General features: G+C 45.5%; 1 pseudogene; it reads right to left on the reverse strand.

Moving 5' to 3' along the window:
- Window positions 1-17,650: 17,650 nt before the first annotated feature.
- Window positions 17,651-22,612, reverse strand: LOC138428091 (ubiquitin-conjugating enzyme E2 D3 pseudogene; annotated as a pseudogene).
- Between the last annotated feature and the right edge of the window lie 311 nt (window positions 22,613-22,923).

The raw sequence follows: 22,923 nt of genomic DNA on the forward strand, positions 1-22,923 counted from the left end.
CTTTTGGTATTTGATTTCTAACACGATTCCACGGTGATACGAGAACAGACTCAGTATGATTTCAATACCTTTAGACTGCAAAATTTTTGCACCTTGTTTCATGTTGTTGGATACGTTCCTGGGTCAGCTAGTTTAAAATCTATGGGAACTTGGATAGAATTTGTATCCTGCTGTTGGGTGAAAATTGTATCAGTCTCAATTTTGTTGAATTGGTTCATAGTGCTTTTCGGGTCTTCTGTATCTTTCTACATTTCTGTCTATTAATTTTTGAGAGTTTGATATTGAAGCCCCAACTAAAAGTCTTAATTTATCTACTTAAAAATAATTGCAATATGTATACCGGAACTATATATAACTTTGTTCTGTATTTCCTAAGTCACCTATAAATGCGTTATCATACTTTCATGATTTAAAATCTTTTTTTAAAGTAGAAAAAAATAGATCCATCCATATCACTGCACATGACCCAATTTCATTCCTGTTTTATGACTGAGTAATGATGCTTTTGAACTGTGGTATTGGAGAAGACTCTTAAGAGTCCCTCGGACTACGAAGAGATTAAACCAGTCAGTCCTAAAGGAAATCAGTCCTGGATATTCTTTGGAAGGACTGATGCTGAAGCTGAAGCTCTAATACTTTAGCCACATGATGCAAAGAACTGACTCATTAGGAAAGACCCTGATGCTGGGAAAGATTGAAGGCAGGAGGAGAAGGGGACGACAGAGGATGAGATGGTTGACTGGTATCATCAACTTGACGGATGTGAGTTTGAGCAAATTCCAGGAGTTGGTGATGGACAGGAAAGCCTGGTGTGCTGCAGTCTATAGGGTCGCAGAATCGGACACAACTGAGCAACTGAACTGAACCGAATATTCCATTGTATGTATGTACCACCTCTTATTTATCCATTCATCTGCTGATGGACATTTAGGCTGCTTGCATGTCTTGGCTATTGTAAGTAAGCTATTGCAGTGAACTTAGGGTACATGTGTCTTTTTGAATTATGGTTTTCTCAGTGGGAACTGCTGTGTAGCACAGAGAGCTCATCTCAGTGCCCTGTGATGACCTAGAGGGGTGGATGGAGGCGTGGAAGGGAGGCCCAGGAGGGAGGGGATACATGGATACATATGGCTGACTCGCTTTGTTATACAGCAGGAACTCACACAACATTATAAAGAAAATACACGCCAATTTAAGAAAATAGAGAAAAATCCTTAAAGCAATGGTTCTTTGCAAATAAGAAAATAGATTCATTTGGTAAATTAAAGATACAAGATTTTATGCCCCTCCATTAATGCCACGCAATTTGAACCCACCTCTGGAACCACCTGCCTTAGGCAATGAGGTTCTCTTCTAGTGACACTTTATTTAAGGTCACCTCAGGCTGAAAGAACTTTCCATGGCTCCATGTTTTGGGAAACAGTCCTTAACTGTGAGATCAAGACTCACAATCCAGCTTTAGATTAAAAATGTTCCCTTAGAAGCCTCCAAACCAGTCATCTCTTTCCAATATATGCTTCTTATAAAGGCACAATTTGGAAAGCATGCATTTTTTCTCATTTGTATAATTGATTTAAAGATGAAAATTATTGCTGGGTGATTTTTATGAATCACCTAAAATTACTGAGCAGTTGGTAATCCTGTTGAACCATGCAGATTATTTGAAAACAAATACATCCAGAAATTATTGCAGGTTTTTTTTAAGCCAATTTTTTTCTGAGGCAGTTTTCAGATTTCTATAGCAAGTAAAGATGTGACAGGAGAGCTGGGGAATTCATATGTGTGTGTTCAAAATCAGACATTAGTCAACAATGATTCGAAGAGGATAAAAGACTTCATTTAACACTGGTTACTTACGAGGTAAATGTGTGAACGGTATACTTGTAATGAACTGTGTATTTAATCAGCATTCTGTAATTCAGTCATTACGGTTTAAAAAGAACCCGGCCAGTGAGAAGCTAGGGGCTAAAATTAAGTTGTTAGGGAATTTAGTTTGTGATGGTGTGTTAAAGGCCTGTATTATACCTTCTCAAAGGAGTCGGGTGTTGGACCCAGCGGTTGACTGTATGTGGGAGTAATTCCTGCAGGCACAGAGTGTGGTCTCAACCCAGCCCACTTTCTTAAACGTGTGATTGCTTTGTCTGGCAAAGATTTGGGGGAGTTGCAGATGTGGTTTCAGAATCACTGCTTGTGCCAGAAGAAACTTCAGGCATATGGTGCCTGGAGGCGAAGGCAACATGGCTCCCATCCGATGGGGAGGCACCTGGTTCAGGGCCCTATGTCCACCTGCTGCGGGCCCTCCACTGAGCTCCTCACACAGTCAGGCCAGTAGAGTGGACCAGCCACCGTCTGTGGGACCCTCACACCCAGATCTGGGCAAAAACTAAACAATCATCAACACACCACCTTGCCTTTGCAGGTGAGCGACCGAGCGTTGGAAAGGGACCCGTCTGAGCTGCCAGTCAGTGGAGCTGGGTTGACTCACATCTCACCTGTGTTCTCTCCCACTCCAGTGCCCTACAACCCCATCCACTAATCTTTTTCTCCCGGAGGCAAAAAAAAAAAAAAAGTATTGCATTGGAAGTCTCACTTATCTTTGCAATCTGTTCAAGAACAGAACATCAGCGGTGGGGTGGGAGAAATGGTGAGCAAGTGAAAAAGCAGTAGGCGGTGGGGAACTGCATTTCATCCCAAAGCAGGGATCTCCACTCGAATTGCAAGGAAGAATCAAAGACCCAACCCACAGCTTTCTAAGGAATTGATGACTTTGGTTTTGAAAAATCACTAATTAGAAGTCTGCAGAAAAGGAGGAAAAATGAACAAATCCAAAGTGATATGTACAAAAGTATGCAATATAAATAATTGAAATGGAACTGCTAAGTTTGGAGGCAAATGTTAAGAATAATACATTATATTGAAATTAACATGACTGTCATTGATCAAGCAGCTACTCACAATAGATCAGAGAATATGGTTACAAGTAAGATATGAATCAAAAATGGAGAATTGTTATGACCAGTTCTTTAATCATGAAATCTCAAGAACCCAGATAAATGAATATAAAGTGATATATATTCTGTGTGGAGGTTGGAAAGTGAAGAGCTATTTTATTCATATTAAAGATGGAATTTTCTGTTTAAGCCATCATTTGATTAAATGTTTAAATTATCCAAGTTTTAAAAGTAAGTATGAGATCATAATGGGCTTCCCTGGTGGCTCAGTGGTAAAGAATTCTCCTACCCACGCAGGAGATGTGGGTTCTATCCCTGGGCCAGGAAGAGTCCCTGGAGAAGGGAATGGCAACCCACTCCAGTATTCTTGCCTGAGAAATCCCATAGATAAAAGAGCCTGTCAGGCCACAGTCCATAGTGTTGCAAAAGAGTCACACACGACTTAGTGACTAAACAACAATGAGATCATAATAATATAAGAAGACTTTTAAATTGATAAAAATGTTAAGAAAAAATATGAAACAATTACAATAAATACAAAGTTTTGACTACAACTTGGAGAAAATAGTTTCAGAGAGTTTTTGTTTGTTTTTTACTTAGAATTCAGTTTGGGGTGTGAAAACTGCTTTTGTGATACCCCACTCAGACTAGTTTATCTGAGACCCCAGGGACATGAGAGCAGGCCTGGCTGATCTCCACACTGGTCCTGCTTCCCTTGGTCAGTTCTCAGAGGCCCAGGCTGCTTGCTTTCAGAGCTGAAATTCTGTGTGTGTGTGTGTGTGTGTGTGCAGATGATTAAATGCCATGCTGAGATGTCCTCTCTGACACTCAGGAGCTGGGAGGAGGGCTCTATCATCTGAAATGCAAGGGACAAATGGTCTCTCTGGTCCATTTTAGGGGGCATGAGATGAAGGGCCAAGAGAGGCTTCTGTTGAGATGTATGGGAAAATTAGTAATATGCAAATGAATGATCAATCACATGAGACAGACATCTCATGTAATCACTCAAGTATTGGATGGATGCAAGTCAAGGTAACAAAGTGGATTATGAGATGCAAGACGGATACCTGTACTTTTTATCACTGACATGACATATAGGCCATCATGATGAAATTCAACCTCACCTCCCAAGACCCTTGCTTTTAAGCCACAGACTTGGAAAACAGGTACCATGTTATTATGCCAAAAATGTCTTTCTGTTGTTTACTAGTGAATGATCTTTGACAAGCTGATTAGAGTTTTTAATATATGCCATCTCATTCCAGTAATGTGACATTCTGATATATGACTATACATATATATGTGTATAGTCATATACATATAGTGCGTATGTGTATATGTGATTTGCATACACACATATATGTATATATATGTGAGTTCTTCCTAAGGACAGTAAAAGTCAACTGTCATCTAGTATGTTATTTATTTATTTGAAAAATGTAATATAAAATGAGATCACTGAAAATATTTCCATAAATGTAATTCTTTAATATAAAGACATTATTGAAAGAAATATCAAATAAAACACCCTAAGCTATTTTTTTTGTATTCTAAAGCGCTTTCAAATTTTATGTCTCATTTTTGTCTTTTATTTATGAAAATTATTTGTATCTGGGACACTTCCAATCAGCTCTGAGAGCTCCCAGTTCTCTGGGATATTGTGGTTGTATTCTACAATTCATGTTATAAATTTCTATGTGTGCCAGGCCATGAAAGAGGAAAGATGTGGAAAGCTCTGATATACCCACATACACACATGTGCAAAGATCACACAGCCATTCTTTAAGCTCAGTGTATTTCATTCCATGAACATAACCAATCCATAAGCCTAATTATCAAATGTTTCTTAAATAACTGATTTGATCCCAGAGGTGAGAGACCTATATTTGTGGACAACAGTTAAGATTTATTCCCCTTGCCCATTTAAAAAAAAATCAAAATCCAAGAAACTTTAAATTTTACAAAGACAAACATTTGTCAAAAGAAAAAGTGAAGACCAAGCCTTTGCTGTTTAGATTTGGTCGGTGTGCCCTGCTGCTACTGAGCATGCTTTGTTTTGTTTACTTTGTCCTTCCATCTCAATTAGTCATAAATTTCATCAATGATAAGTTGTTTAGGGTTTTCTTCAGATCATTATTGTTAGCAAGCAGACAAATTATAAGCAGAACAAATTATTACTGATAAAACTGGGGGAAATTCCTGGATCTTTACAACTACCTATAGGGATACCTACTAAGAAGGAAGAGATTGACCTCAACCAACTCAGCATTTAGCTGAAGCAGGAGGTCCAGTTATTTTGTTTTATAAAGAATATGTTCCCTTTGAAGATGAATGGTGTGTATCTGGCCCCTGCTATGGGAGTGCCAGAAAAAAATATATTTCTGCTTTATTGACTATGCCAAAGCCTTTGACTGTGTGGATCACAACAAACTGTGGAAAATTCTTCAAGAGATAGGAATACCAGACCACTTGACCTGCCTCTTGAGAAATCTGTAGGCAGGTCAAGAAGCAACATTTAGAATCAGACATCAAACAACAGACTGGTTCCAAATCACAAAAGGAGTATGTCAAGGCTGTATATTATCACCCTGCTTATTTAACTGATATGCAGAGTACATCATGAGAAATCCTGGACTGGATGAAGCACAAGTTGGAATCAAGATTGCCAGGAGAAATATCAATAACCTCAGATATGCAGATGATGCCACCCTTCCTTATGGCAGAAAGCAAAGAAGAACTAAAGAGCCTCTTGATGAAAGTCAAAGAGGAGAGTGAAAAAGTTGGCTTAAAACTCAACATTCAGAAAATGAAGATCACAGCATCTGGCCCCATCACTTCATGGCAAATAGATGGGGAAACAATGGAAACAGTGTCAGACTTTATCTTTTGGGGCTCAAAAATCACTGCAGATGGTGACTGCAGCCATGAAGTTAAAAGACGCTTGCTCCTTGGAAGAAAAGCTATGACCAACCTAGGCAGCATATTTAAAAGCAGAGACATTATTTTGCCAACAAAGGTCAGTCTAGTCAAAGCTATGGTTTTTCCAGTAGTCATGTATGGATGTGAAAGTTGGACTATAAAGAAAGCTGAGCACCGAAGAAGTGATGGTTTTGAACTGTGGTGTTGGAGAAGACTCTTGAGAGTCCCTTGGACTGCAAGAAGACCTAACCAGTCCATCCTAAAGGAAATCAGTCCTGAATATTCATTGGAAGGACTGATGCTAAAGCTGAAACTCCAATACTTTGGCCACCTGATGTGAAGAACTGACTCATTGGAAAAGACCCTGCTGCTGGGAAAGATTGAAAATGGGAGGAGTAGGGGACGACAGAGGATGGAATGGTTGGATGGCATCACTGATGCAATGGACGTGTTTGCGTAAACTCCAGGAGTTGGTGATGGACAGGGAAGCCTGTTGTGCTGCAGTCCATGGGGTCCCAAAGAGTCGGACACGCCTGAGTGACTGAACTGACTGATTGATGGGAGCAGCCCTATCAAGGCCACAAGGGTGCATCATGCAAGATGTGATAGGAGCTCACAAAACCAGGCAGGACCCTGTGGGGCTCCTGGGAACTGAAGGCTCTCTGACTCCCCCATTTCTTCATTAAGGAAGTGGGCTTCATTCAGCCTCCAGGACCTTCCCTGAATCCCACTGGGAGGTTCTGCTGCTGCTAAGTCACTTCAGTTGTGTCTGACTCTGTGTGACCCCATAGACGGCAGCCCACCAGGCGTCCCTGTCCCTGGGATTCTCCAGGCAAAAACACTGGAGTGGGTTGTCATTTCCTTCTCCAGTGCATGAAAGTGAAAGTGAAGTCGCTCAGTCGTGTCCAACTCTTAGTGACCCCGTGGACTGCAGCCTACCAGGCTCTTCCATCCATGGGATTTTCCAGGCAAGAGTACTGGAATGGGGTGCCATTGCCTTCTCCAACCGGGAGGTTCAGACAGATGCTAACCAGGGAAGGGAGGGCCCAGAGACGAGGGAGAAGCAGCGAGAGAAACAGCAGCGCAGCCTCGGGGCAGGTCCTGAATCCCTCAGGAGCTACACAGCACAGGCTCTTTGGGCTGCTTTGCAGACACTGAAAGCCCCACCAGGCGGGAGAGGTTAACTGTGCGCCGCCCACAAGCACTTGGAGCCCAGACCTGCTGGAACCAGAAGGCTGAAGATGCAGACTCCCGCCCACCTCACCACCCGGTCAGAGGAGGGTCCACGCCCGCTTGGAACCATGGCTCTACCACTGCTCACTACCCCCACCAGGGGGGGACACACGGATTGAGGGCATCAACCCGCCGTGGCCCCATTTGCCTGGCAAAGCAATAAAGCTATGCTTTTCTACTTCACCGAAAACTCTGTCTCCGAGAATAAACTTTGTGTCCAGTACAGAGGCCAGAGTTGGCTTCACTACTGAAGCAGTTACAGGACCCACAGGTTGGTCACTCAGCAGAAGCACAAGCCGTGCAGTCCCTCTGAAAGCAGGCTATGTTCTTAAAGACTGCTGTAGAGTGTTGTCACACATCTGCGTCTCCACCATTGCGCTGCGCATACAGGGGCGGGAGGATGTATTTCAGTGTTAACTACAATTTTTAAGAAGCCATTTGGCTATTAAGTACTCATGCTCTGTGGCTTTTCCAGTGTGTTTTCAAGGGCCATCTGTTAAAACTGCAGCTAGAGAGGAAGGCATGGTTTTAAAAATGGGCTAGATTATTGCATTTACAAGGTGGGAGGAAGTTAAGAGAGCACCCAGGAGCGAGGTGTCCATCCGGACCCGCAGGCCAGTGGGGCGCACCCATGATATTTGTCGCCTTGTTGACAGTGAGTGCATGTGTTAGGACAGCTGTCTGAAAAACACTTGAAGGCTCCAAACAGCTCCAAGGAAGCCCATGGGAAGGCAGGTATCTCCAGCCAGGAGTGGACAGCATCCCATGGAAACATGGAAAGAGAGACCAGGAAAACCAGCGGCCAGTGGAGACGCAGAGCGCCCCTGCCCGCCGGCTCCAGCCTTCATTCTCCCCTTCACCAGAGTGCTCATAATCCTTAGCGTGTGGTCTTTGTTTTGATAGGCATGAAATTGCACCAAGGTCATTTCTAATACTGTCAATAGCTTGAGAGCAGCAGTAGTTTTATTGACACCTACGCTGAAGAGCTGGGGGCCCACCAGTCCTCTGGGAAACAGATTATTATTGATATTAGTAAATTAGTATCGATAGGAATTTGATGAGTACGCATCTACAATGAACCAGCGTCCTCATCCAGAAAGTGTGGAGCCTGAGGTTTAGACAACATGGTCTGCGCATCTATTCTGTACTATATCTTTCATTTTTCGTAAGAGAAAGCAGGAGAAACAAGCTTCTGAATATTGCCATCTATTGCATTCAAAACTCCCTAAAGCCTGCTAGCTAAATGTTGCTGCTTTCTTCTGTTAGGACTGGGCTTTCCTCTGTTCTTCATACTCTGTGTATCTCTGAAATGTTGTATGTTGCGGCGGATGTTTAGATGGAAATGTACTTCTTCTTTAGCGAGTCTCTTTTATTAGGAGGATTGAACTTGAATAGCTGAGTGGTTTTCCAAAGAGGCTGGGGGTCACTCGCCTAGGGAGGTCCCCAGACTTCCTGGAATCCCTCACAGACCAGGCAGGGTGTCCACACCTCAGCCCGCAGGTGGGACGGGTAGCTTTTCAGAACAGACCAGACCCAAATGTCAGTGGCGTGTGTCAGAAGTAGAAGGCAGGTGGTCGGAGAAATTCCAGCCAGCTGCGGGTGTGGGCTAAGCGCCTGAGACCAACAACCCTGCAGAGACCAACCCCCCAGGCCAGTAAGGTCCTGTCGGCCTCTCAGGTGGGCGAGGGTGAAGATGCAGAAAACAAAAAAACACTATTGCGTGGGAATCAAATGAGGTTCAGGAAAAGGAGAGCAATAGCAGAAATGACGTGAGAGTTGTACAGGACTCCACTGAAAGGAAATGTCCAGAACACACAAATGCTTAGCGACAGAGAGCAGATTAGGCTGGAGCTGGGCCTGGGTGGAGGGAACGGGGAGCCGCTGCGAGGGAAGAGAGGTTATCTGCGGGGCAGGGGGCGGGGGCGAGAATGTTTTGGAGTTGGATTCTGGTGATGGTCGCACAGCTCTGTGATTGTACTAAAAACGCTGAATTGTAGACTTTAAATGAGTGAATTCTATGGTATGAGTTGTATCTCAATAAAAGAAAATATGATAAAAATGTAAACCTGGAGGCAACATCTCTGCAGGAACAAAGGTAAAAATGATAAAATGAGAGTGAGGAGCCAAAGTATTTATTTTAGTGTTAATGTACAGATTTAGTAAATCAGGGAATTAGCGTTCTTGCCATTATGTCTTGTGTTTCTAATTCTGTAAATTCAGAGCAAGATAAGATAAGGAGGGTGAAAAAATGCTTGTGCTACAAACCAGTATCACAGCAAGTCGGCTAACGGCCAAGATGCTGTTCCTGCAAGTGGTCTCCACGACTGTGGTACCCACGCTTGGAAGTGGGCTGGACCAGGCAGCCTTGCCATGCTGTGCTATATCATGGATTTTAATCAGCTGTGAACCAGGCTATGGAGCCCCCAGCAGCACTTGAGTTCTGAGACTTGTATTTCAGCCCATTCCCTCGTGGGGGTACTTTGACTGGCCACACGTATGCCTCTGTGTCCCCATGATCAGTCGTCTTAGCTTTTGTCTTCTTTCAGCATCTTCTTTGGCTTATAACACCTCCTGGCCTGACTTCTTACCACAACTCTCCTAATTACCCCCCACGATAAAGCCACACAGTGATCTAAGAGGTTTAATGTGGGGTTATTTGGAAGAAGAAATATTATTCTATTTCTTGAATAAGAAATCAAGATTTATTTATTCAAGGTTTCTTCTCTGGAAAATGCACGTGTGCATGCTAAATTGCTTCAGTCGTGTCTGACTCTGTGTGGCCCCTATGGACTGTAGCCCCCCAGGCTCCTCTGTCCTTGGGATTCTCCAGGCAAGAATACTGGAGCGGGTTGCCCGTGCCTCCTCCAGGAGATCTTCCTGACCCAGGGATCGAACCCACGTCTCTTGTGTCTCCTGCTTTGGCAGGTGGGTTCTTTACCACTAGTGTCACCTGGAAAATGTACAAAAAGGTAAAATCCTGTTGGCAGGTGTCTGCATTCGTCCTGGTCTCAGGAAAAGACCAGATAACCTTTCCAGATGGAATCAGAGCTTAGGGAGCAGCCGGTTGGACGCTTACATTTACAAATGCGGCCACAGAGACCCAAAGACCAGGACAAGGGACTTCCTTGAGGAAGACGATAGCAAATGAGAGACTTTAAAATGAAGAATGAACAGCACAGAGGATTCGGGTAAGGGTGAGTGAAGGTCATAGCTCAGCAGGAGGAAAACAAACGGTGTGGTTTCACCCCAGCTGATGTGAGGTCCACGAGCAACACAGCCTTAGCTGTCCAAACTCCCAGTGCCAAAACTCACAACTTACAATGTGACCTCAAGGCAGACAGATGCCCAGGAAGAGAAACGACTGTGGAAAATGCACTCGTACATAAGCACTGAATAAACAGCTCGCTTGCAACTGTGTGCCCATGAATTTGCACCAGCAACTACATACAACTTTTTCTAATCCTTTTAAACATGTTCGTCAGGAAACAGAGTCCCACCTTTCACCACAGATAGGGACGGTTACCAACGGCAAGGCTTTTAGCATCTTACACTGAGACTCCACATCCCAGAGAAGGAAGAAGACAGTCATCACGAGAGTTGTTACTGGTTCTTACAGCCTAGACTCGCTGGGAAGGAATATTGAGAGCCATGCCTTCAAATATCTCTAATTAATGAAGATAATTCCCTTGTTTCTTGAAACTTTTTACCAGCAGAATTTAGCTACAATCATACTGTAAACTGAGGGAGAATGTGCTTAAATGATTACAAATTAACATTCCCGTACGACTGATGCCCTTAGATATTAGTTATACTTTACCCATATTCTAACAACTTTAGCATCATCATAGTTTCCTGTTATAACAAAGAGTGAAAAAGGAGGTGGTGAGAGTAAAGAAAAAAAACTAAATGTCCAACACCAGGTCTCCTATATGGGTTCAGTTGTACGGAGTATGAAAACAATTTGTTTTGTTGTAACATTTAGTATGTTCCTCATTAAAAAGAAAATATCTCAAATAATAAATTTCAAATTATTTCCTCATACATGTCCATATGCATAATAATGGGCATTTTAGTTCCTATCTAATTATCTAGATTGGTGTAGAATTTTTTTTAAAAAAAATGCCAGTTTTAATTGCAAAAGTGCTGCCGGCTTCAGATTTTAATTGCAATTCACAAATGGTTGGACTGGCAGTGCTCCATGACAAAGAAAAAATCATTTTAATAGCAGAAGTACTGCCTCACTGCAGATTTCAATTTCATTTTACAAGAAAGTGGGTCATTACAAGGGATAAATGGCTGGTGTGAGCCTCCGAGGTGGGTCCGGGTCGGGAGGCCGCCGTGGCCCAAGCCTCCTCCTCCTCTGGAAGACCAAGACCGGAGGAACCCCGAAAGCCTCCGAACGTCCTCACAGCTGAGCTCGCCCACGGACCCTGCTCTTTCTCTGCATCAGGGGCTCCACAAGCGGGTGGATGTTTAGAAGCTTTAGGATAAAGGAAAAGCAAACTGTTTCCATGGAACTATTTCCCCCTTGGATCTCAGCATCCACTCTGTTCTCAGCTCACCGAGCGTCCTCAGGGCGAGCTTTGGCATCTGTCCCGTGGGATGCTGAGTGGACACAGGTGAATGGCACTGTGGTTTCATGTGGCCGTCCTGATGGCCAAGATGCTGAGGGCGCGCAGTCACGGTGACAGAGTAGCAGAGCCATCCCAGTGCTCCTAGCGTCAGAGCCAGGGATGGGACACTGCTTTCCCCTCTGTCGTCCAACGAGGACCCTGCACCTGAGTCTCCAGCATCGGCAGGTGGAGGGACCCAAAACCCCCTGGCCCTCTGGGCTCCTGGCTCTCTCTGTGTCTCACTCTGGAGGACAATCTGCCCTCGGGGCAGCCATCATCCCCAGGCTCTCTGTGCCAGTGCTCAGAGGGGCTCTGCCCACCACCCATGGAGGGGGCTTGTGGCGTGGGCACCGCTGTCCTGAGATAATCGCCGATGGAAGCCAAAGTGTGTTCTGCCCATTGATGTCCCAAAGCCACATAAGTGAACTGCAAGGGCAGTGTAATCTGTGAGTCAAAGGCATTACTGATAGACTTCAACTGTTATTCCTGGAGCTCTAAAAATATATACTTCAAAAAAAGAGCTGGATCAAATTTTTTAAGATTGTATTTTTATAGCAGTTGTAGGTTCACAGAAAAATTGAGAGGAAATTACAGAGATTACCGCTGTACCCGCTACCCCAACACGGGCACAGCCCCTGCACTGTCAATATCCCCCAAAGAAGGGACGTTTGTACAACTGATGAACTTACGTTGACATGTCTTCACCCAAAGTTCAGAATTTATAGTAATGTTCACTCCTGGTCTTGTGCATCCCGTGGGTCTGGATAGATGTACACTAACGCATCCATCTTTTTCATATTAGAGTATTTTCACTGCCCCAAATCCTCTATGTTCTTGCCCTTCTCCTCCCCAACTCCTCACCCCAGGAACCACTGATCTTTTTACTCTTTCCATTGTTTGGCCTTAGATTAATTTTAAAATCTCTACTTTTAGGATGGTATAAAATATTTTCACTATGCATATTACTTTTATTTAAACTATTTGGTAAAAGTAAATTATATATAAAAATACATATTGCATCACACAAAATCACATATATGCATATTGTGCTCTGTGCCAAGTCATGTGCAACTCTTTGTGACTTCATGGACTGTAGCCCGCCAGGCTCCTCTTTCCATGGGATTCTCCAGGCAAGAACACTGGAGTGGGGTGCCATGCCCTTCTCATATGCACATTCAGTTCAGTCACTCAGTAGTGTCTGACTCTTTGTGACCCCATGAGTCACAGAACACCAGGCCTCCCTGTCCATCACCAACTCCCGGAGTTTACTCGAACTCATGTCCATTGAGTCAGTGATGCCATCCAGCCATCTCATCCTCAGTCGTCCCCTTCTCCTCCTGCCCCCAATCCCTCCTAGAATCAGGATCTTTTCCAATGAGTCGACTCTTCACATGAGGTGGCCAAAGTATTGGAGTTTCAGCTTTTGCATCAGTCCTTCCAATGAACACCCAGGGCTGATCTCCTTTAGGATGGACTGGTTAGACCTCCTTGCAGTCCAAGGGACTCTCAAGAGTCTTCTCCAACATCACAGTTCAAAACCATCACTTCTTTGGTGCTCAGCTTTCTTTACAGTCCAACTCTCACATCCATACATGACTACTGGAAAAACCATAGCTTTGACTTTGTTGGCAAAATAATGTCTCTGCTTTTTAATATGCTGCCTAGGTTGGTCATAGCTTTTCTTCCAAGGAGCAAGCGTCTTTTAACTTCATGGCTGCAGTCACCATCTGCAGTGATTTTGGAACCCCCCAAAATAAAATCTGATACTGTTTCCATTGTTTCCCCATCTATTTGCCATGAAGTGATGGGGCCAGATGCTATGATCTTCGTTTTTTGAATGTTGAGCTTTAAGCCAACTTTTTCACTCTCCTCCTTCACTTTCATCTAGAGGCTTTTTAGTTCCTCTTCACTTTCTGCCATAAGGGTGGCATCATCTGCATATCTGAGGTTATTGATATTTCTCCTGGCAATTTTGATTCCAGCTTGTGCTTCTTCCAGCCCAGCGTTTCTCATGATGTACTCTGCATATAAGTTAAATAAGCACTGTGACAATATATATACTTTAAGTGTGTGTTAGTGTCTAAGTCGTGTCTGACTCTGCAACCCCATGGACTGTAGCCCAACAGGCTCCTCTGTCCAGGGGATTCTCCAGGCAAGAATACTGGAGTGGGTTGCCATTTCCTTCTCCATATATATACTCTGTATTCACACAAAAACACATTTGTACCACATCAGTGCATACTTTGCAGTTATAGTAACTATATAGATGTAATAATAAAGTCTTTTGAAGTTATTAAATTCATGTGACTTAAAAAAAAATAAAACTTTTATGACTTCTCAATGAAGCAAAGACCAAGGGTAACTTCCTTAGTGCGCTGTTACCGACCTCTCTTTCTATTTTAAATAAATGGAAGTGCTTCATGACTCACAAAAGTGATTCTGTCACTCGGAGAGCGCCCCACACCTGCAAACACCCGGCTGTGTTTAGAGAGCAGTGTGCGTGCGCAGATTCTCTGCCCCGCCTCTTGGGGGCGCTGGCGTCCTTGCGTGCCTCCTGCGCCTCTGCACCAATGAGGTGCTGCACCAGCCATTACACATGACGGTAGGTCACATCCAAAGTGTGTTTCTCTTAAATTCATCTCAAGGCAGAGATTAAAACACAGTTAGCAGTTAAATGGTTGGAGTTTTGTGCAAGACCGAACTGCATCTCCCGTGTATTTTGGCAACTATTCATTGAGTGTGTGTGAGAGGCCCTGGTCCCGCCCCAGAGCTTCTGCGCCGGGAGCGCTCACGGAGCTCAGCTGAGAACAGAGAGCCCATGTGTCGAGGCCCAGCTCGAGTCTGCTCCCGGGCTCCCAGGCACTGCGGCTGTCTCAGAAGGCAGAGGTCACCCCCAATGGGTTTATCCACGTCAAACCGCTCCAGGGGGCTGAGTGCCCGAAGTGAACACAATCCTATCAGATACAATAAAATCCTTAAGCTCTATAAAGCGGTGCTGACAGTGCTCAGGTGCGGGAGGAGCCACGGAGCCTCCCGGGACTCCCCGCGGCCTCCAAAGGCCCCCAGAGCTGCCAGGGTGACTCAACACTGTGTGTCCTGCAGCCTGGCATGCGCCCCACCCTGGGAACTGCCCACCGTGTCCCGCAAGCCCGCCATGCCCAGCAAAGAAGACTGGAGACACACACATGTGGCCAGAGGGCCCCAGCCCCTGAGTCTCAGCATGAGTTACTCCGAAAAACAAGGAGAATAAAGTGCCGGCTAAAAGCTTCCCATCCAAGGGAAATAAAATGGGAATTTGTACCCAGAAATAAGGTAAAACAGTCAACAAAAGTGTCCAAGGTACAATCATTGCCTGCTTAGGAAAGAGTCTGGATTTAATAAACCTGGGTCTGTGTGTGTGTGTGTATGTGTGTGTGTGTGTCTGTGTGTGTGTGTGTGTGTCTGGATCTATGTGTGTGTGTGTGTATGCACGCGTCTGAGCCTACATGTGCATGTGTGTCTGAGTCTACGTGTGTATGTGTATATATGTGTCTGGGTCTGTGTGTGTATCTGGGTCTACATATGTGTATGTATGTGTGTCTGTGTCTACATGTATGTGTGTACATGTGTGTGTGTAACTGAGTTCATGTGTCTGTCTGTGTGCCTGTATGTGTATCTGAGTCCCTGTGTGTATATGTGTATGTGCATATGTGTGTGTGTCTGGATCTGTGTGTGTGTGTGTGTATGTATATGTGTCTGGGTCCATGTGCGTCTGTATGTGTGTGTGTGTATGTGTCTGGGTCTACATGTGTGTATGTATGTGTTTCTGGGTCTGTGTATGTCCGTGTGTGTATATGTATGTATGTGCATCTGGGTCTCTGTGTGTGAATGTATGTGAGTGCATGTATGTGTGTGCATGTGTGTCTGGGTCTACCTAAGTGTGTGTGTGTGTGTGTGTGTGTGTGCGCACGTGCATGTTTTCATATGTGTGAGATTGCCTGAGAGAGTTTACAGCCTACATACCCAGTGCCCAGTGAGAGAGTCTGGTCATTAAAGAGAGTTCTGCTGCCTGAATGTGTGCCCCACCTGTGCAGTGAGGATGCCAGGAACCAGAGCTTGGGGTACAGCCAGGCTCCTTGCTCCCCTCAGCCTGGCTCCACGGGGCCCCTGGGGGCGCCGGGCCTGCAGGGCTGTCTCCAGAGCTGCTCTGCATGAAGCGACAGTGGGCTCTCTGAGGGGAGCCACGTCCATGGGAGGCCTGCAAGGGCTTGAGGGTGACAGGGGGCCTGGGCAGCAGGGACCAGGGGGCCAGCACCATGACTGCAGTGGGGACAAGAGGATCCCTTGGGTCCTGAGAGGGGATAGCACGCTGCTCACAGGGCTGGAGGTGAGACGCCCTCCCCTGATGGCCAGAGGCTGGGGGACTCCCAGGAGGAGGGACCAGCCGGGTTCACAGGGCTGGGGCAGGGCAGGAGGGGCGGGTCCCTAGAGTGAAGAGGGGCCGGGGATCTGTCCCCCAGCTGAGCACTGTCTCTGCTTGGTGTTCCTGCTGGTGTTCCTGGTGGAGTAGGTGAGCTTCTGATCGGGCCTATCGCCGCCACTTTCTAGCTCTGCCACGTGGCAATGCACTTGGTTCTCCTGATGGTACAAAAGGGAGCAAAATGGTAGACTGTAGGTCCGTCACGGCACAGGTCGGGTGAGGTGACGCCTGGAGGGGTAGCCGGAGCAGAGCGTCACCCCCACCCACCGTGACCGTCACAGAAACCTAGGGGCAGAGGTGACCGGGCCAGGGTGGGTTCTCACAGATGCCCGTCATGATTCATCTTTCCAGGCGGTGATGTCAGCACCCGTGAAGAGGAGCTGGGGACACGTCAGCCTTGTGTCAATGTGAGCCCACTGGCGCCTCCAGACCAGAGCACGGCCACTCCTGCCCCCATCCGCGGCTGCGTCGAGTTTAACGAGCCTGCACACTCTTTGGCCGTGTATTTCTTGCCCTCCAGGAACCTCCAGCCTACAAGACTCTCTCCCTCAGTTTCCTGTGACTGCACTGGAGTGTCCAGGCCGCTCGAAGCACCCTGTGATAGCCATATGCTGGTGGTCATAAGCTACAAAGTGCTTCATCAGCCCGCGTTATTACTTTGGTAAATTATTTTTACATTTTTAATCCAAAAGAGTGAAATAAACCAGCATAAGCAGAAAAACATAAAACGCAAGAATTGCTTTATGGGCCCCTGGCTGAGATTTCTGAACTTGAACATTATACGCGGGAAGCATTAGATGCAGTGATGATGTAACGATGCTTCACTGTATAACTATTATCTTTCTTATTGTCACTTCTCCCTTCAGATGAGGGCTGGAGGGATTAACCCTCTCCATTCTGTCCTCAGAAGGGCTGTCTACACTCTGCATAGAGACATCCAGAGTTTACAGGGCCTGAGAGAGAGGATCTTGTAGGTCCTAGAATCACTTCTAAACTTGATCCTTTGTTTCTTGGTATCTCAAAATATCAGGAATTAAAAGAATGGCAGGAAGGCATCAAGTTAAAACAGATTCAGGTTAATGCAATTAGTGAGGATGTATTTAGCGTAGAGGCAGGTGGCACTCGTGGTAAGGAACTAGCCTGCCGATGCAGGAGACGTAGACGCAAGGGTTCAGTCCCTGGGTGGGGAAGATCCCCTGGAGGAGGGCGTGGCAACCCACTCCAGTGTTCTTGCCTGGAGAATCCCGTGGGCAGAGGAGCCTGGCGGGCTACAGTCCACGGGGGCTGCAGAGAGTCAGACACGACTGAGCGACTTCACGTGCACGCATTTACAGTGGGGCAGGATAGGTTTGTTGTGTGTGGTTCTTGGGCTGGTTCTCCTTCCTGTAGCATCTGAAATCAGCCGTGCTGCACAGCGCGGCTCAGAGCAGGCCCGCTGGTCCAAGTGGCTGAGCCAAGAAATGCAGAAAATGGCTTCACTGGAAAAGCTTCAGAAGCAGCGGCAGTGACAGCAACAGCCCAGAGAGAAGGCGGGCGTGGTGTCGCTCCGCTCTGGCAACTGGGGTGCAGACACTCGGGGATGTGGGACTCGGGGGAGATGTGTACGTTTGCAGCAGGGAGTTCTCAGGCTGAAAGCAAAATTGGCAGGCTTAGCAAACGAGGGCCATTGTTTTTGAATATCGGATGAAGTTTGTTTCAATTCAAGAAGGAAACATGCCAGCCTTTGAGAACCATTCAACATGTAGAACACAGCACCGCTGAGACACCAGGGAGGCAGACACCTCTGCTCAAGACTTGCATGGGATCAGGGGGTGCCAGGGACCCCGGGAAGTTCCTAGTGATGCGCCAGAGTGCGCCACATGCGGCAGGCGTGTGTGTGTGTGTGTGTGTGTGTGTGAGAGAGAGAGAGAGAGAGAGAGAGAGAGAGTCTTATTCTATGGGCCTTAGTAGCTTACATAGATAATGTTTTTGTGGAATTTAAAATTTAGAATTACTAGGCTACATATAAAGTATATATTACTATATCTTTCATATTTCATGTGTTACATATATACACACATAGCTGGTAAATCTCATATATGTGTGATACATACATATATGCATGTATGCGTGTACGTAATACTCACAAATGTGTATGTAATACTCTAACTCTATGGCATTAACCAGTGACAGATAACATTTTTGTGTCGCTCAAAATTTAGCATTACTATGCCACATATATATAATATATACTGTATGCTTTATGTATTATATATTATATTTATAAACACATATCTGGTAAATCTCATGTCTGTGTGATGCATACATATAATCTGCATGTGTATCATACGCGTATGGAATTTGCCAGACTTAACACCCATGAGCTGTTTCCCTTCCTCAGGCTCTGCAAACAATCTGTATCACTATCTGCTTTGATGCAGATGCGGAGGCCGTAAGTCCCACGCATGGCACGCCTGTCGCTGCAGCGTCATGGGAGTGACACTCCAGAAGAACTACCATAGGGCAGACAGGACCCCACGTGCTGTGGCCGAAAGAACTCACCAGCTACCTGGTGGAACGGAAAGGAATTTGGTTGTTAAACAGACGCTAATGTCAGCACAGCCACAAAGCCAACAGGAACCCAGAATCTCTTGTTCATCAGGCTTTATCCCAACGTACACGGCACGCTTCTATGTGAATGAGTGAGCAACTGGGCTTTTAATACACTTATCCTCCACTCATCTCCCCATCACCCCAGGATTTCGCCTTAGAAAAAGGAGAAATATACTATTTGGCAGTAGAGTTGTTCTTCCGGGTGAGTTACCACTGCATCTGCAAAAGGCAAGCACCTGACCATTTGGGAAGCCCCTCTGCTGAGGGCCTTCTTGCCCCACGACCAAGAGAAGACACCCCACGCCCCACTTTGTCCTCTGCCCTTCCTAAGCGTACAGCCACAACTCTCATATCGGCTGTGGGTACAAACAGGATGGTTGAGGGCACCCACTCTGTGTAGACGCTGCCTCTGGAACAAGCCCAGACGGTCTTGATGCCAGGACCACTGCAGACCCCACGGTAAAAACAGCGACTGCAGAGCAGAGCATGGCCGCTTGCTATGTGTGTACCGCTGACACGACTCCTACAAGTGCCATATCAGGGTGCACGCGGGTCACAGACAACCCCGATCGTCTCCACTGTCCCCCAGATAACAGCCACCCCTCGCAGGCAGCTCAGGCAGCAACCCTGCAGCAGGGCCCTTGGGAGAATCAGGCTCATGAGGGAAAATGTTAGCAAAGGTTAAGCAATCGCTCTTCAGAACCACCTGAGTCCTCATCCTTATCGGTCGCAAAACCTCAGAAGATGACCCCGGCCTGCACCCCAGGCAGCCTCGAGGAACGAGGCAGGTGATCTTACACAGGGAGCATGCCTTTAATTTCACACTCAGCTCCAGACAGGTGTCCAGACAGGGTGCTTCTCTGGAGCAAACACCTACAACCACCTATGAATATACAGCAAGGCTGCTGTATACCTTGACTCATCATTGGTGTGTGTTATGTAAACCAAGGTGGATATTGCTCATTGAAAAAGCAAAGACGACCCTTGAAGTCAGAGAAAAATTGTATTTGCAGTAACTCTGCATAAAGTCATTTAAACATCAACAGCAACCTGTCTGGATATAGTGATAACAAGTGTTCGAAAGTTTAGGAAAGCATTACCCAGAACATTACAGACAAAAAGGTTTATATTAGAACATTTTTTTAAAGATGCACTATGAAAGAATGGTGTTATTATTTTATTTTAGCTAAGAAACTTGGAAGAGAAACTTACCCAGATGTGAGCAACACACTGGGAACAAGTCTGTGTGGTGTGTGTATGCATACAAATTTGTGTTTACATTTTGCCTTATGCAATGCAAAACCAGGGGGCATTACTTTTGTTTGGGGAATCTGGGGCATGGATTACTCACAACAGGAAGAACGGGTCAGGAGCGCCTTCATGTGATCAATGTTTTCAGTTCAGTTCAGTCACTCAGGCGTGTCCGACTCTTTGCGACCCCATGGACTGCAGCACAACAGGCCTCCCTGTTCATCACCAACTCCCGGAGCTTACTCAAACTCATGTCCATCACATCAGTGATGCCATCCAGCCATCTCATCCTCTGTGGTCCCCTTCTCCTCCTGCCCTCAATCTTTCCCAGCATCAGGGTCTTTTCCTATGAGTCAGTTCTTCATATCAGGTGGCCAAAGTATTGAAGTTTCAGCTTCAGCATCAGTCCTTCCAATGAATATTCAGGGCTGATTTCCTTTAGGATGGACTGGTTTGATGTCCTCACAGTCCAAGGGACTCTCAAGAGTCTTCTCCAACACCACAGTTCAAAATCATCAATTCTTCTGCACTCAGCTTTCTTTATAGTCCAACTCTTACATCCGTACATGACTACTGAAAAAACCATAGCTTTGACTAGTCGGAACTTTGTTGGCAAAGTAATGTCTCTGCTTTTTAGTATGCTGTCTAGGTTGGTCATAGCTTTTCTTCCAAGGAGCAAGCGTCTTTTAACTTCATGGCTGAAGTCACCATCTGCAGTGATTTTGGAGCCCCCCAAAATAAAGTCTGACACTGTTTCCATTGTTTCCCCATCTATTTGCCATGAAGTGATGGGGCCAGATGCTATGATCTTCGTTTTCTGAATGTTGAGCTTTAAGCCAACTTTTTCACTCTCCTCTTTGACTTTCATCAAGAGGCTCTTTAGCTCTTCTTTGCTTTCTGCCATAAGAGTGGTGTCATCTGCATATCTGAGGTTATTGATATTTCTCCCGGCAATCTTGATTCCAGCTTGTGCTTCATCCAGCCCAGCATTTCTCATGATGTACTCTGCATATCAGTTAAATAAGCAGGGTGACAATATACAGCTTTGACACACTTTCCTAATTTGGAACCAGTCTGTTGTTCGATGTCCAGTTCTAACTGTTGCTTCTTGACCTGCATACAGATTTCTCAAGAGGCAAGTCAGGTGGTCTGGTATTCCCATCTCTTTCAGAATTTTCCACAGTTTGTTGTGATCCACACAGTCAATGTTTTAGCTCATGATTATTCTACAGGCATTTTTCATGGCTGTAAAAAATAAGCCCCATGAAGCTCTCTCATATTGTAAATAAATAACTGACAATAACATATATATTATATAATTGATGTTTTTAAGGAGAATGCTTGTACAAGTGATACAATTGCTCGAATCAAAAACTCCAGGAAGACCAGCCTCAGTGTCGTTGGGTGGATGGTTTTCTATATCAGAAGCATTTGGTGGATCCGGAGCCATGACCCAAAGCACAAACAGCTTAAAACTTTAAAAACTCTCTTAACTATCTTACTAAGTGAAGCAAGTCAGGAAGACAAACACCACAGGACGTTGCTTATACGCAAAATCTAAAACACAACTCAGGTGACTTTCTCGATGAGACAGAAACAGACGCACAGACACAGAGAACAGGCTTGTGGCTGCCAGGGGTTGGGGTGGGGAGCGGCGGGTTGTTGGTTTGGGTTAGCAGGTGCAAAACTGGTATACAGAGAATGGACAAACAACAAGGTCCTACTGTAGAGCACGGGACTGTATTCATTATCCTGGGATAAACCATCATGGAAAGGAATATGAAAAAGAATCACTGTGCAGGACAGCAGCAAGTAACACAACACTGGACGTCAACATTACGCCAATATAACAAACTAAAAAATAACAGATCATCTTCATAATAAATTGGTTTGGGTTCTTGAGTCAGCTTTTGGTAATCGGCAACCACATATTTTGCAGGAAGTAAAACAGAATATGGCACTGTAGTTTTATAAATTGCCATGTACTTAAGACAATACACACATTTTTAACAGTAACTTAAAGCTTGTTGCAGCTGTAACACAGGTTACTCTGACTTTAAGGCAGCACCACAGGGCATGCGTCTGAGTCCGTTCTCAAGACGTTCTGTTGTAATTTTCTCTGCTTTAAAGATCCCTGCAGCCTCTGGCACCAGGGGCTCATCTGGGCCTGGATCACATAGCCACGAACAAATGGACAGAAGAACCTTAGAAACAGTTAAAGCAAGAGACCACTGTGATTGCAGGAAAGTGTTCGTTGCTCGGTGGTGGCTCACTCTGTGTGACCCCATGGACTGTAGGCTGTCCCTGGGACTCTCTAGACAAGAATACTGAGGTGGGTAGCCATTCCTCTTTCCAGGGGATCTTTCTGACCCAGGGATCGAACCCAGCCCTCCAGCATCCCCTGCACTGGCAGGCAGGTTCTTTACCATCCGAGCACGAGAGAAGCCCTCTGTAAAGCTGTCATTACTGTTTATATTCGGATGGTAAATTCTTGTAGTAAATGCAACCTTAGATGGTTTGAAGGGATAGTCGGTAGGAAAATTGATTGTTAAAAAGAATACACCACCTTGACACAGGCTGTCACCAGGTCCCATGATTGTGGCATGCCAGTGAGACACACCAGCCCCAACTGGGCCTGCAGAGCCTTGTGCTGGTGTGAACAGACAGTGCTTCATCGCTTTACTATGACATGCAAACAGCCACAAGATGGTTGAATTTCTCAGTGACAGTGATTCATGTCAGGAAATGTGTGCTCTGCTTATTTTCATACAATTATGAGAACAGAGACTTCCCTGGTGGCTCAGATGGTAAAGCGTCTGTCTACAATGCAGGAGACCTGGGTTCCATCCCTGGGTCAGGAAGATCCACGGGAGAAGGAAATGGCAATCCACTCCAGGGTTATTGC

This window comes from Ovis canadensis, chromosome 23, assembly GCF_042477335.2.
Source record: "Ovis canadensis isolate MfBH-ARS-UI-01 breed Bighorn chromosome 23, ARS-UI_OviCan_v2, whole genome shotgun sequence".
NCBI classification, from domain to species: domain Eukaryota; kingdom Metazoa; phylum Chordata; class Mammalia; order Artiodactyla; family Bovidae; genus Ovis; species Ovis canadensis.